This window comes from Leguminivora glycinivorella, chromosome 15 (genome assembly GCF_023078275.1).
Source record: "Leguminivora glycinivorella isolate SPB_JAAS2020 chromosome 15, LegGlyc_1.1, whole genome shotgun sequence".
In the NCBI taxonomy this organism is placed as follows: domain Eukaryota; kingdom Metazoa; phylum Arthropoda; class Insecta; order Lepidoptera; family Tortricidae; genus Leguminivora; species Leguminivora glycinivorella.
Genome location: NC_062985.1, coordinates 9308953 through 9323710, shown reverse-complemented (window position 1 = coordinate 9323710; position 14758 = coordinate 9308953). Strand labels below are relative to the sequence as shown.

General features: G+C 36.3%; 1 protein-coding gene across 1 annotated transcript in view; it reads right to left on the bottom strand.

Annotated features, from left to right (window-relative positions):
- The window catches only part of LOC125234004, a 315889-nt gene extending 305395 nt beyond the window's left edge, over nucleotides 1-10494 (bottom strand). Inside the window, exon 1 of the mRNA XM_048140185.1 lies at nucleotides 10139-10494. The gene's annotated coding sequence lies outside the window, so the exon portion shown is untranslated. The remainder of the gene's footprint in view (nucleotides 1-10138) is intronic.
- Nucleotides 10495-14758: the final 4264 nt, after the last annotated feature.

The following is a 14758-nucleotide window of genomic DNA, read 5'->3' as shown; positions in this document are numbered from 1 at the left end:
ACATTTTTGCGTAATAATTGTTTTAAATTTAAATAAAATTTATTTATTTCAATTCAAGCTCATTTACACTAACGAACAAATGTAACATACCTAGTCACAAGTCAAACGTATAGTAAACCAATTGGAACCCTAGGCCACTCTACAACCATGTCAAAATGACAAGCAGTAAGAGATTTCTTACAATCTGATTTATAACGTCACTATGACATAGTTCTACAGTGGCCTAGGGCACAGAATATATAATAGTACAAGTACAGAAGGCCCACTGCTTTGCTGTTCACCAAATGCCGCCTTTTTAAATACCTACAAAATTCTTACAAAGAAACGAGCCGCACGTGCGCGGCGTCCCGTGATAGGGTTACCAATGGATTCAAACGAATTAATACTCACATAAAATGTTATACTATTATATTCAAGTCTTGGGTACTTTCTAGGTATATATACTGTATTTATATATTTTTGTTCAAGTTCTAACATCACAAGCCTTATTGAACTTTTCCGTGGGACTTAATCAGTTGTAGATCTGTGTAAGAATGTCCTATGGTATTTATTTTATTCAATATGTCTATTTAACTAAATATTATTAGCATTTCACACGCGGACACCGCTTGCAAAAACCTCGCGACGTAAAGTAACAATAGAAAGTGCGAACGTTCATTCCGTGAGAACGCGCGCCACCCCTGAGTAGGCCGCGAACTCGCGGCCGCCAGGATGTACTTGTAGCGCGGCGATAGAATCGCGGAGTGAGCCGCCCCTGCCTAGGGTTCCAATTGGTTGACTGTACCTGTATCATGTCACTTAAAGTTAAAAGTCCAATATCACTGAACAGTAATAAACATAAAAGAAATAACAACTTGGAATTAGGCAATTAGATAATTTAGACATTCCCATTTTATACAGGCGCCATAAAGTTCCACTCAATAAAATAATTATTGTTACACTATTCGGGTTGCAGGAGATTTATTATTTTACTATTAATATTGGACCTAATTAAAATACCTCTATTCGCTAGTTAGTCCTTGCAATCGATTCTACATTTTAACAATAACTTTGACATATTGACAAGTTGACTGACAGATTTAAGCAACCACTTATAGGTTATTTATTAGTGATCGTTATCAACCGGCAGTTTTCATAGCAAGTAATTGACTGATAAAAAATATACAGTGGTATTTTTAATATTGCATGTTTAAACAAATTGTGCTCAATTTGATTTGTAAAATAAGCCACCATACCCTTTATCAACATTTGATATGTTGGTATGGTGGCTTATTTTACCAAAAAAGATTACCATAAAAATGCAATAAATAATAGGAAAACGTTTGACGCGTATAAGACGTGTTCTGCTCTACCGAATCCGACAGAATAGAATTATATGCCTGGTTAGGTATTTCTTTATTTATTAAGTAGGTACATTATAGGTTAGTTAGGTAAGTACTTAGTACATCTTACTACTTGGTTAACCAGTTGGCCACGGTTATCATAAGAGGCGCGTCATGATGAACCCTGTCGGAATGGTCGAAAGGTTGATCTTGACCGCATGCGTCGCGTCGGTTCAGTTGATGTCTTTGGCGGTCAAAGGGTAAGGATAAAGACCAGGACTTTGAGACATAGGTACTTATATTTATTGATTGAGAAGCTGTGTGGTGACAAATATTAGTTATTCAACATTTGTAACAGAATTAAAGCTTTTGTGCCATGGTAGGCGAGATCAAAGGACTGACATTTCAGATCCACTAGCAAAGGAAAACTTTTGAAATGAAGAGCCAACACCGGTAGATACCATGTTTACAGGTATGAATTGAACTGCCCTAGATTTGTTATTTTAAAATATATACCTGACTATTTATATGTATGAATTCTAATACTTTTTTTGTGACATTTTACAAATTGAAAAGCCGCCATCTTACCTCAAATAATACTTATAAGCGAGCCGCGGCTGCCGAACCCTGCGCTGGACCATTTATTTGCGAACAGGTTGTGTAAGAGCTTTCGTTTTCTGCGCATTCTGTTTCTAGCCTAGCCACGGCGTCTGAAATTACTTGTCTGTTAATTATATGCTATATTTTACAATCCATCTTGTCACTTTCATATACTCCCATCAAATACAAAGTCAATGCCCCATCCCCATAAAAAACACTATTTATTTTAACAAGTTTACGCCATACTTCAACAGTCAAATATCAACTTTATTGCTTACTTCGTACGTTATATTTGAAGTGTAAATATTAATATTGTAGACCTGCGCCTCCCACAGTGTATAGATCCCTTGGGATTAACATGACATTTTAGTATGTTATAGCTTCCTTGTGCGGCTAGCCGGCTAGTAATTTATTTTTAAGTCTGTATTGTCTTTACTGGTCGGAACTCTCTTAGCAACAAACTCCTAGGAGAAATTAATGAATTCTTTATTATAAAATAAATAAAATAAAAATAAAATCACTTTATTTCAGACACAATGGGTCCATATAATTATTTTACGTATATAATACTTTTTGTGAATATTCATTCACGTTTAAATATTTTGTCTCTTTGTACCAAATTACAAAAACATCTCTTTCTTTAGGCTTTTGGAGCAACCTGTACTTTTCTACAATTTAACATCATAATAATGACGCAATGATGAAAATGAATGAATATTTTATAATGTCAGAAATTCAATTTCGTTTAAACCACATAATTAATCCTGCTTTTTCATATTGAAAGTGTCCAATTGCTTTACGGTGAAGGAAAACATCGTGAGACACTGAGGCAACCGGATTAATTTCAATAGAGCCTAGTTACCCTTCGGGTTGGAAGGTCAGATGGCAGTCAGTTACTTAAAAACTAATCAATAGTGCCTACACCAATTCTTGGGAAGGATTTGTTTAAGTGGACCCCAGAATCCCATTAGCCGTGGCAAATGTCGGGATAACGCAAGGAGATATATAATATTAGACATGAAGCGATTTATTTCCGCAGACAGCAGTCTTCAAAACACAAAGTAAACACTCGATCCTGCTATCTCATCCATCGAATACATAATCGACTAGTAATCGATTCGATTATCAGCTGATCTTAACGGTAATTATACGATTATCGCGGCGCCGTCTCAACGAACTGGTTTAAGGTAAGTTAAATAAACTCCTATAACTACTTGTAGTTACAGTATTGGGTTTGGACTATTTTTAAAGGAGAGGAAAATTACTGGCGCTGTGTCTGTGCTTTATAGTCTTTATAATTATTTTACTGTTCTTTTAAAGGGGTTTAAATACTCTTTATTACACGTACAGGCCACTGCGAGTGCGACTTCAGGAAAACGCAATATCTAAAAGTAGTTGAATGACACAAAACATGGCTTTTTACAATTCTAATTTATTGCTTGAAAGCGATTTCTTGAAGACTTTGTGGCTACATATAAATATATACTGTGAACTTTCCTAAATATACTATATGTATATTTAGATACCTCATTCAGTATTATCAAATCAAATCAAATCGAAACTGATTCCACATACCTACAAGTTGTTCGAGAGATCGGGTCAAATTATAACATGATTTCGTCAATTCATAACTAAGGAATTATATGTTCAAAAGGACATTTCTCATTGTCAACAGGGGTCTGTAAAAATAAGCCCTGTTGACATACAGAAACATAAGCCCTCTTTAAAAGACACTCCTCAACATAGGTAAGTTTCAACAATAGGCTAGTTTCCTACTAGTCCAACCAGCTTCTTTTTAAGAACTGTCAAAACGATTTGCTAATATGGAATTACTATGAAATACTGAGGGTGAGGAGTACGTCACGGCACTCACGGCACAAACTAGCCTATTTTAACCATAATACAGTCACATGTAAAGAATAAATTCGATACTGACTTTACAATACAAGTTTACAAGTTTACATGCTGGCGACTGGCTGGTCCGCGACCTCCATATTAGTTTAAAATTATATTAACTTTCGAAAACTGTTTTCATGTTTTAAAATATGGTTTGATCATTAATCAGTGTGCCTATTGTCACCGAACCATCTGACTGTTTATTTACTTAAATTATTTAAAATAAGTCTTTTTACAGCGTGTTTTCATCATCCACATTAAATATGCAGTCCACAACCCCGCTAGCTATCATTACAAGTGTATACTTGTAATTATACATACAAATAGACCGCAAAGCTTATCGTAATGTCTACTATCGCTAATGAAGTCGGATGCCGTCTCCCTGACGAGTATGCGTAAAGTAAACGCAGATTGTGTTTTCCAGTTCTCTTTAGCTATTTCCTCACGCAAACAATTAAGAGGTTTACTTGCAGTACTTGCACAGTCGCGGTGAAAAGTCTTTAGAAGCCGTATTATTACAAAAATTAAAGAAAGAGAAAAGTAACCGCAATTTTAATACAATTTCATGCTATCTAACGAGATGAGTGTTATCTAACTGACACCTATCTGCACTAAAATACTTTGCCAGTTTGCTAACATTTATTTATTTATGTAGCTCACCTCTTTATATTTTATGATCTCAGAAAACACAAAAAATAAATAATAAAATAACTGATTGTTTGTATAAAGTAAAATACCTATACGATGATGATGATGATGATATTCTACAGCTCGTTTTGACATAATATTTTCGTGAATAGACTGCACAGTAACAGTAACATACATACCTAACTTTAACTCTTCTTCTTCTTTGTCCTCGCCTTTATCCCGTTACACGGGGTCGGCTTTCTTAATCATGTCACGCCATTAGTTGCGGTCATATACGTCATTGCATTGTAATGATAGAGTTTTCATGTCCCTCTGGACAGTCGTTAGCCATGTGGCTGGCGGTCTACCGCTTCCCCTTTTGCTTGTTGCGATGGAAAGGCACTTACTTCTTCACGACAAAATCTTCTGGTCTGCGCATGACATGACCATACCACCTGAGTCTGGTCTCTGCGAGTTTATCGGTGATCGGGGCCATCTTTAGACTACCTCGGATGTATTCGTTGCGAACTTTGTCTTTTAGCGTGACCCCGCTCGACCATCTCAGCATGCGCATTTCAGCGGTGTGGAGCTTATGAGTGTGGTTTTGGCAGCCCATGTTTCAATGCCATATAGTATAGCCGGCCTTATTGCAGTCTTGTAAACTGTGCCTTTCGTTCTTACTGGCATTTTTGTATCACACATAACTCCCGTAAGCTGGCGCCATTTGTTCATATCTATAACTTTAACTAATAAATGTAATTACAGTACCCACAAGTGGTCTTTTTTAGGGTTCCGTAGTCAACTAGGAACCCTTATAGTTTCGCCATGTCTGTCTGTCCGTCCGTCCGTCCGTCCGTCCGTCCGTCCGTCCGTCCGTCCGTCCGTCCGTCCGTCCGTCCGCGGATAATCTCAGTAACCGTTAGCACTAGAAAGGTTTGGTACCAATATGTATTTAAATCACGCCGACAAAGTGCAAAAATAAAAAATGGAAAAAAATGTTTTATTAGGGTACCCCCCCTACATGTAAAGTGGGGGCTGATATTTTTTTCATTCTAAACCCAACGTGTGATATATTGTTGGATAGGTATTTAAAAATGAATAAGGGTTTACTAAGATCGTTTTTTGATAATATTAATATTTTCGGAAATAATCGCTCCTAAAGAAAAAAAAAGTGCGTCCCCCCCCCTCTAACTTTTGAACCATATGTTTAAAAAATATGAAAAAAATCACAAAAGTAGAACTTTATAAAGACTTTCTAGGAAAATTGTTTTGAACTTGATAGGTTCAGTAGTTTTTGAGAAAAATACGGAAAACTACGGAACCCTACACTGAGCGTGGCCCGACACGCTCTTGGCCGGTTTTTTTTAAAGAAACGTAATCTTACATAGGTACCTAGTTATTTAACTTATAAGCCCTTAATTGAATTAATAATTAAGAATATTTTCAACCATGCCCTAAGTTTAACTATTAATTGAAAAAAAATGATTTTATAAACAATTTTTTCTGTTAATGATTAACTATGATTTGCTGATATGCGAAAACGATTGCTAATTGACTGTTTTATTCTTGGTTTTAATAAATGCCCGGGTGGCGGTAACACACTGTATATATAATATATGAGAGAAATGTTCTTACTGAGTTTACCTACAATTTAGATACATATTAATTTTAATTACTGCTTGGATGTAACTTTTAAGTGAAAACTGTTTCATTGAGAGGCCAGAAGTTGCTTATATTTCCAGTTAGTTTACGCCAATTAAACACCTTCCTATCTATTTAACGTCTATGCAAATATTGTACTTATATTGGTAATCAGCATAGTAAATGAATAACAATTTTAATTTTCCATAAGAAAGTCATTTAATAATACGAGATTCACATAGTGGTGAAGTATATTAATAACTACTCATAAACACCTACTTGTCTAAGTAAATATCTATAACATTTTGTAAAATAAAAAAGTATCTTTTTTTAACGAATTTTTTGGCGTGTAGATGTCGTGAGTCTATGACTTCTATGTTTTAATGACTGTATGCAGTAGTAGCTGCCACTTTTTAACCGACTTCAAAAAAAGGAGGAGGTTCTCAATTCGACTGATTTTTTTTTGTATGTATATCCGATAATCATGGACCTATTTTCAAATTTTTTTTTTAATCGACCCGGTATCACCCCGAGATAGTCCTATTGGCACCAAGTCAGGGTCTGATGATGGGATGTTGGAGAAATCGAGGGAACTCTTCAAATGTTATAGGCACATGTAATGTTTTTAGTGTATTTGTCAAAGGTACACCAGTATTTACGCCTGAAGGTAATAATTTTATGTGGTTGAGCTGATGATGGAAGGTCAACTCCTCAATGGTTAGGAGTTAAAGGATAATTCTTTCACTACTGTACATATATTCGGACTGATACATATAATATCAATAGGAACCACTAAAAATCAACAAATAAATAAACTTTTTAACAAAAAATAAAACCGCCTTCAAAAATAAGCGCGTTACAAAACAGGGAGAAACTAAAAAGCAAAAAATAATAAACCTTTGAATTCAGATTTCTTATCGGATTGCAATAATCTAAACATCCAAATTATAAACAAATCAATTATTTTTGGAATCGGGGCCAGCCTGCGTATGGTTGGGTGGGGCAAACAGGAAATAGCAAGGCGACGAACAGGTCTGGTACCGACTACAAAAATAATTGATTTGTTTATAATTTGGATGTTTAGATTATTGCAATCCGATAAGAAATCTGAATTCAAAGGTTTATTATTTTTTGCTTTTTAGTTTCTTCGTGTTTTGTAACGCGCTTATTTTTGAAGGCGGTTTTATTTTTTGTTATCTTTATTACAAAATGAGTGGGCAAATACCTCCCTCCGCTTTTTCCATCCCTCTCGGTTTTAAGCAGCCCTCGGCCGTTCTAAAATAATTCATAAAAATGTGACGGTAATAAATAAGTTCGAGTAGTAATACGAGTAGGTAGTACCTACGAAGAAGATGTATTTCATGAACACAATAAATTCAATCAATTTCGATCAATTTGAAATTCAAAATCTGTAACGAGCAAGAGCGTAATATTTTCACAATTTGACGACCGGTCTGGCTCAGTCGGTAGTAAAGTAACCTTGCCTGCTGAGCCGCGGTCCTGGGTTCGAATCCCGGTAAGGGCATTTATTTGTGTGATGAGCACAGATATTTGTTCCTGAGCCATGGATGTTTTCTATGTATAATAAGTATTTATTTATCTAAATAATTATGTATTTCGTCGCTTAGCACCCATAGTACAAGCTTTGCTTAGTTTGGGGCTAAGTTGATCGGTGCTAAGGGGCTAAGTTGATAAGCCATCACAGTCACACACAAATTACATATGTAAATAGTTAGATAGTTTTGGCGTTGATTATACATACTTCATAGAAAGTTTTCCGCTAACTGTCTTTACTAACAAACGATTATTGTTTGGCACAGGATGGACCGCTACTGTTGCCTGCAGGTAAATTCTATCCTACACTGTAACATATTTTTTTATGTAGGCATATATAGTGGAACCGTATCTCATTTTTACCAATTCATTTCTGATGGTAGGAACTTGTTATGTATGTACTATGTATGATACAAAATCTACAAATTCAAATACAAATTCTATGTATCGATATACTTACATATTATGTTTATATATTTTCAAAAACAAATCTATCACTTGCATTAAAAAATTGCTATTTGGCCAAATGATTTTAATTCTACATTTTATAAAAATGAATATCATAATCATTTACGAGTATGAACTTTCAGGTACTCTGAATCGCCGCTGGTCAAGCAGCTAACTCTTTTATTTACGTATGTTAAAGCAGCTTAAGTGGTAATTATTTAAAAATGTTTACAAGCTTGTAATTCACAAACACTGTCAGGCAATAATTAAGGTTAAGTCAACCCCAGAAGCCATTAGACATTTGATACTATTAGAAATCTAAATGGTCTTGCTAGGCTGCGCGATAAAACTGGCTGGTAAGAATGTCTGTAAACTGGCTGTTTGACATGCAGCAGTAAATTTTGATGAATTTAAAAATAAACCTTAATTGGTCAAACAAAACTATAGTCTGCCAGTGACACCTACTTTTCGGCAGGACAGAGTTCACATTATCTGATCCGATATCGGATGTAGGACAGATATCCTATATATTAAGGGCCGGTTGCATCAAACCGTCTGTCACCGTTAAAACGTTCGTTAAATTTTATTGTATGGGTAGTAGTAAGAAACCATAGGCGTCTGCAGCGTGACGATGATGTGTCTGTCAAATGTGGTTGATGCCACTGGCCCTAAAGGCTTCATTTTTGACATCTGCCTTTGACATTATTTTTATACTACGTCGATGGCAAACAAGCATACGGTCCGCCTGATGGAAAGCGGTCACCGTAATCTATGGACGCCTGCAACTCAAGGAGTGCCAGATGCGCGTTGCCAACCCATTAGAAACTTTTACACTCCCTTTGACATCCTTTTTACATCCGATATCAGGTCGGATCGGATAACGTGAAAAGCTTTTAGTTAGGTACAAGGTATTATAAGAAAATAATATACTTAGTGAATTAGATTTTCCTGGGGTCCCACAAGTAGAGTTGTAATATGAAATTATTCTGATTAAAAAAAACCTGTCATTCCTGGGTAATAACGCCCATATTTGACCCCTACCATTACCATGATACAGTACTAGTACCTACTTAGTTCTGTGAGATGTAGACCGCGCGATGTGCATAGAATACAAAAAAAAAAACAATCTATTCATTATCACAGGTCACTCACTGTATCTTTTAACTGTTAAGTTTTATACATTCAATAGGTACTTCATAATCTTTCAATGCATTTCATGGACCACTACTCAACGTACCACCATACGATGTAGATACAGCACAAGCACAACGATTCCAACACAGCTGAGGGTTTCTTGAAAACCTCTCGCTCACAAAGTTCACCTATAATCCTGGCATTGAACCAAAAATCTTGAGAAATCAGGAAACGTCCTGATGCACAGCAACCCTATATTGGGCAAGGTAGTCTTAATGGTACTATACACTCGATCATATTATGCCAAAGTAAGATAAACCCCAAAGACAAAATATGATAGACCAATAACCAATAAGACCATTTTACGAAATATACCTATTATAGTATAATACTAACGGAAAGCGTTACGAACAGAATTTATATAAAAAAAACTTTCCATCAGATCTTGCTACATCGGTTACTCGGTCACATTTGCCCAATTCATTAACATTCCAAATTCAACGACAAATTAAAAGAAAAACTTAATCAAATAAATCGTAGTGTTGGGCTTAATGGGTTACAATTAATTTAAACATATCCTAAGGTACACCTTAGGATATGTTTAAATTAATTGTAACCAACGATTTAAAAAAGTAGATTACTTACAAGTAATCTACTTTTTTAAATCATTGTAATTGAATTTAAATTGGTTGACGTCGCTGTCAAATATACGTTGATTGCCGTACGAGCAATTATCACCCATGCTTGTAGATTAAAATAGAGCGTATAATTTGGCAGATAGTGATACGCTGCGACAACTTTTATTTGAGTGACGAACAAGATAATCTTTACACTAATCCAACGTGATGCATAGGTTTTTTCTAGAATAATAGACTCAAAATAACCGTGAAGAAATAGCGTTTGTTCAGAAAGCTTACCTGAACAATCATTTGACTTATGGAAAACTTCACAAAACGGTTTTCAGCAAACACCAAAAAAATAGTTTCTTTTTTTTTAAATTAAGTTTTGTGAGTTACACTTCAACACTATCACAACACTACTACACAAGAACGTCACTCACAGAACGGCCACAAAAAGAAAACTGGTCTATGGTCTTTTGAAATTGAAAATTCAAATATCGAACGCGTGTCGCGAGGGAAATGGCGGCAACCGTGCGGGCGCGCGCGATGCGTCGTAAGCTCGCACTGAGGCCAGAGACACGGCATTAATAGTATCCCTTGTTTTTTATTTCATTTATTTTGAAACTGAACGAAAAATCAGCAAGATTGACGTACCGGTGAGCGGTTGCTTTGATACCGCATGCACTTTTAATTCCTTACACCGCCGCCACGCCACTTAATTTGGGCGGCGCGTCAGTTTTGACGCGATAATCCGCGCGTTCGAGATACGAATGTCAAATTGCGGTTGCCGAAAATACTAATTATGGCCGTAAATATTGGATATAATTATAGTAACCGTTTGCGCTGCAAATATACGGGGTGCAGACGACTTTCTTTTGTTCTTCATTCATTTAAATCAGCTGCTAACAACTTCAAAGAGCTTTTATTTTTAATTGTCATTAACCATTTAATTTATTGGGCATTGCTAAAAGCTTACAATAGCGTGTTTTAGAAGTAGATCTAGCTAAAAAACACATAATTATTTAGTGTGGTGACGGGTTAAGAATTTCACCACCCCCTTTCTTCCCGTGGGTGTCGTAGAAGTCGACTATGGGATATGGGTTAAATTGTGGCGTAGGCGAGAGGCTGGCAACCTGTCACTGCAATGCCACAATTTGGATTTCTTTCAACCCCTTTTTTTTGCCAAGAGTGGCACTGAAACTTAGTAGTTCATGTGCTCTGCCTACCCCTTTATGGGATGCAGGCGTGATTATATGTATGTATGTATGTATTTATTTAGTTAACAATAGGACAGATTTTATTTAATATGTAGTTTTGGGTCAAACAAATATATAAAAGAGGAGGCGACATTAGATAACCTGCGAAGGTTGTTCCAGACGCGGTGGGGTAAGTAAGCATCGCGATCGCTGTATATTTTTTTCATTGAATTATAAGTTTATGGCAAAAAAAAATGTTGGTGAAAAAACCTATGAATAGAAACTTTTAGAGATTCCAAAATGTAATTACTTATTTAAAGTACCTACTCGGGTCCTATTTTTATAGTTCAATTAATTTCGCACGAGTGATCGTCAGAGGAGTAGGTCTGAAATTAAAAAACAAAAATAATACCTACTTGACGCTGGTTAATATTTATTTATCCGCTGCTCGGTATTAAGATGCAAGATCGAGTAAGGAATACCGAAATCCGTCGTCGCACTAAGGTGCAAGACGTAGATTTCGTTATTACTAAACTAAAATGGAGTTGGGCGGGACATGTTGCTAGGCAGAGTGATGGCAGGTGGACCAAAATGTTAACGGAATGGTGGCCGCTAACAAATGTAAGAAGTGCCTGGCATCCGTTGGCTCGTTGGGTCGACGACATCCGAAAAACTGCGGGTCACAACTGGATGAGATTAGTCAGGACCGGGAGAAGTGGCGTACTAGAGGAGAGGCCTATGCTCAGCAGTGGGCGATAAAAGGCTGATATGATAATGATGATGATGATGAATATTTATCCGGCATACCAGTTCATATTTGTAAGGAATATTGTTAATCTTTAAGGTTTTCAGTTATTTTTGGTATTTTATTTCATTATTTTAACAGGATACTCTAGCTAAGCTAGTCGTACACTCATCCACATAGATACATTCTTCAGGAAATGAGCGAACGAATGAACGACAAAATCATCCAATCGCCAACTTCTTCTGTTAATACTTTTTTTTATGAGGGGACTTCCGGTGCGAACGCCATCTTAGCGGTTTCGTGTCGTGAATAATTTATTTTTCTTTTACTCATTAATATTGTTTAAAGTGTAATACCGATAGCTTATTATGCAGTAAACTAATGTTGTAGTGAGAAGCTAATGAAGAATTAATCTCGAAACGCGTTTAGCCTCTTTTTTGTCGTCAACGGCCGGTAGTCCACGTGATCTTGTAAAATCTAGCTATCAATTTACAAGTGATAACTCACCGTACACTGTCGTACTTACCGTACAAAAATTATTAATAATTAGCTCATGTCACCTTGACACTGGCGAAATAGTCCCAATGGACTGAAGCCATTTAATTTTAAAAACTGAACTGAACTTTTTTTATGAACTTGCTCGCCAATTACCTACCTTTCCACGCCCAAGCCGGTCGTAGGTACCTACTACGCAGATCAAAACAGCTACCTTCTTGAGGAAATGAGACGAATGAATGAATGACCAAATCATTCACATCACTCAAGTTCGTCTTTAAAAGCTTGATTACCGGTTGATATACCGTTGATGAGAGTGTTTATGGTTTAAGTAATAAAATCATGCTGCTATTCCCGGAGCTGTAAGTTCACATTTTTGACACATTTGTTTTGAAGTATGTTGCGATGTGGCTAAGACGTATCGCTTGCCAAATCTTGATTATTTACGAATTGGTTGAATCGATTATGCCCTATGTACAAGGAGGCGCTTAAACAAATATACGATTTCTATCAACTTACTGAAATGTCATTTGAATCGAAATGACAGACTCTGCCACAGCATTAGTTTAAAAATAAAAATAATGATAAATGACATACATATAATAAGTAATTGCTGCGTGATAAATTAATATCGTAAAATACTCACTAACGAAGATCCGCAAAAATGTAACATTTGTGTTAGATTATGTTTAAAGTAAGCGAAATATTGGTTTTAAGTACTTGATTTTTTTACAGGATTTTATTTAAAATTTCATTAGGTCGAGCTAGTTTACGTTTTGTGGATGCTGTCATGTGTCAAAAAGATGAACTTACAGCTCCGGGACAATAATATTTTTTTATTGAAGAATCAAACTAAAATAGTACATTACGATACAAGTGCGTAAAAAAAGAAGTCGAAAGAGTGGCGATAAAGTAAAACACGACCGAAGGGAGTGTTTTAAATCGACACGAGTTACGAATTTCTTTTTCGCACGTGTATCGTACGACGTTTTTCAGTACAGATGGCCCTCCGAACTTTGGACCTGACATATAATAAACCACTTCTCGCACTAGTGCGTAAAAAAAAACTGTATACTGAAATGTTTGTAAATGTATACACAGCACAGGGCTAGGGGATAGGCAAGTAGATTTGTTTAAATAAGTCGACAGTCGACTAACTTTGACGGGTGGTCATTATCCAAGTGATACTCGATAGAGAGTACGGTAGAGGAAGACATGCCGCGCTAGTCCCTAATGAGTGGAATAAGAGAGAAGAAAGATGATGACTTACATACAGCCCTGAAATATCGAAGCCCTTAGACTCGGCCCAGTCCCGGATGTGAGCCTTACTAATTTAGAGGTGATTTTTATCAACCTAATCTAAAAACATTAATGGACAATATAATGTACCTATCTCCTTCAATTTAAATAACATGTACAAATCATGAAAAATTTGATCAGTGCCTATATTCATGGAATGCATATTTGGTTCCTGATATATCTATAGGTAATGCCAATCATAATATTTAAATTCTTTGTCTACTTAAAAAATTGCGATGACTCTCCAATTTGACAGACACTCCTTTCCAACAACATCAAGAAACAAAACCGTTCCCAATATTTCATTTAACATCAAAAACGACAAGTTTCCTTGAAAGCGTCAAAATTGTACACCTTGATCCTTTATTCTTGAGATGACCAAGACAACACTCTTTATTCCAAACGCTTACCGAGAGCCTGTAGTAAACTGCCAGCTCATCGAAACTTTATAAAACATGAGCCATTTTTAGTAGATCCTATCATACAATTTTACTTACAAAATAAATGTCATACAGCCAGAATAGTCCTTAAGTATGAATTTTTGTGTCATGAATCATGTTCCGAAATTGTTGGTTCAAAAATCCTTAAACTAGGTAGGTACTAGTGATGCTTTCGAAGTTAGTTTCGAATTTCCTCCCACGAACGCTCCGGCTGTGGAATGAGCTCCCTGTCGAGGTATTCCCGATGAACTACAGTATGGGGTTCTTCAAAAAAGGAGTGTACAAGTTTCTAATGGGTCGGCAACGCGCACGTGACACCCCTTGAGTTGCGGGCGTCCATAGGTTACGGTGACCGCTTTCCATCAGGCGGGCCGTATACCTGTTTGCCACCGACGTGGTATAAAAAAAAAAAATACCAAGGCACCTCACTCCTTCGGGTCTTGGTTCCACAATTTTTAACCCCTCAAGATTCAAGAATACAAAAAGAAAAATACAAAAAGTGGGCATTACTTAGACTTATAGGGTGGTCTTTTTTGAGACCGGTGGCCGATTAGGTGATAAAGGGCTAAATAAAGCCAAAGGACCAGATTAATTTGTTTTTCAATATTCACTTGGTAAGCGTCAAGAACATACAGCTAGGACAAAAGAAGTCAAAAGTCACGTGTCACCGGAGGCGCAAACGCATCTCCCCTGACAACCGATTATAATCCACCAAGCAAATATACAGCTAAAACCCATCAAT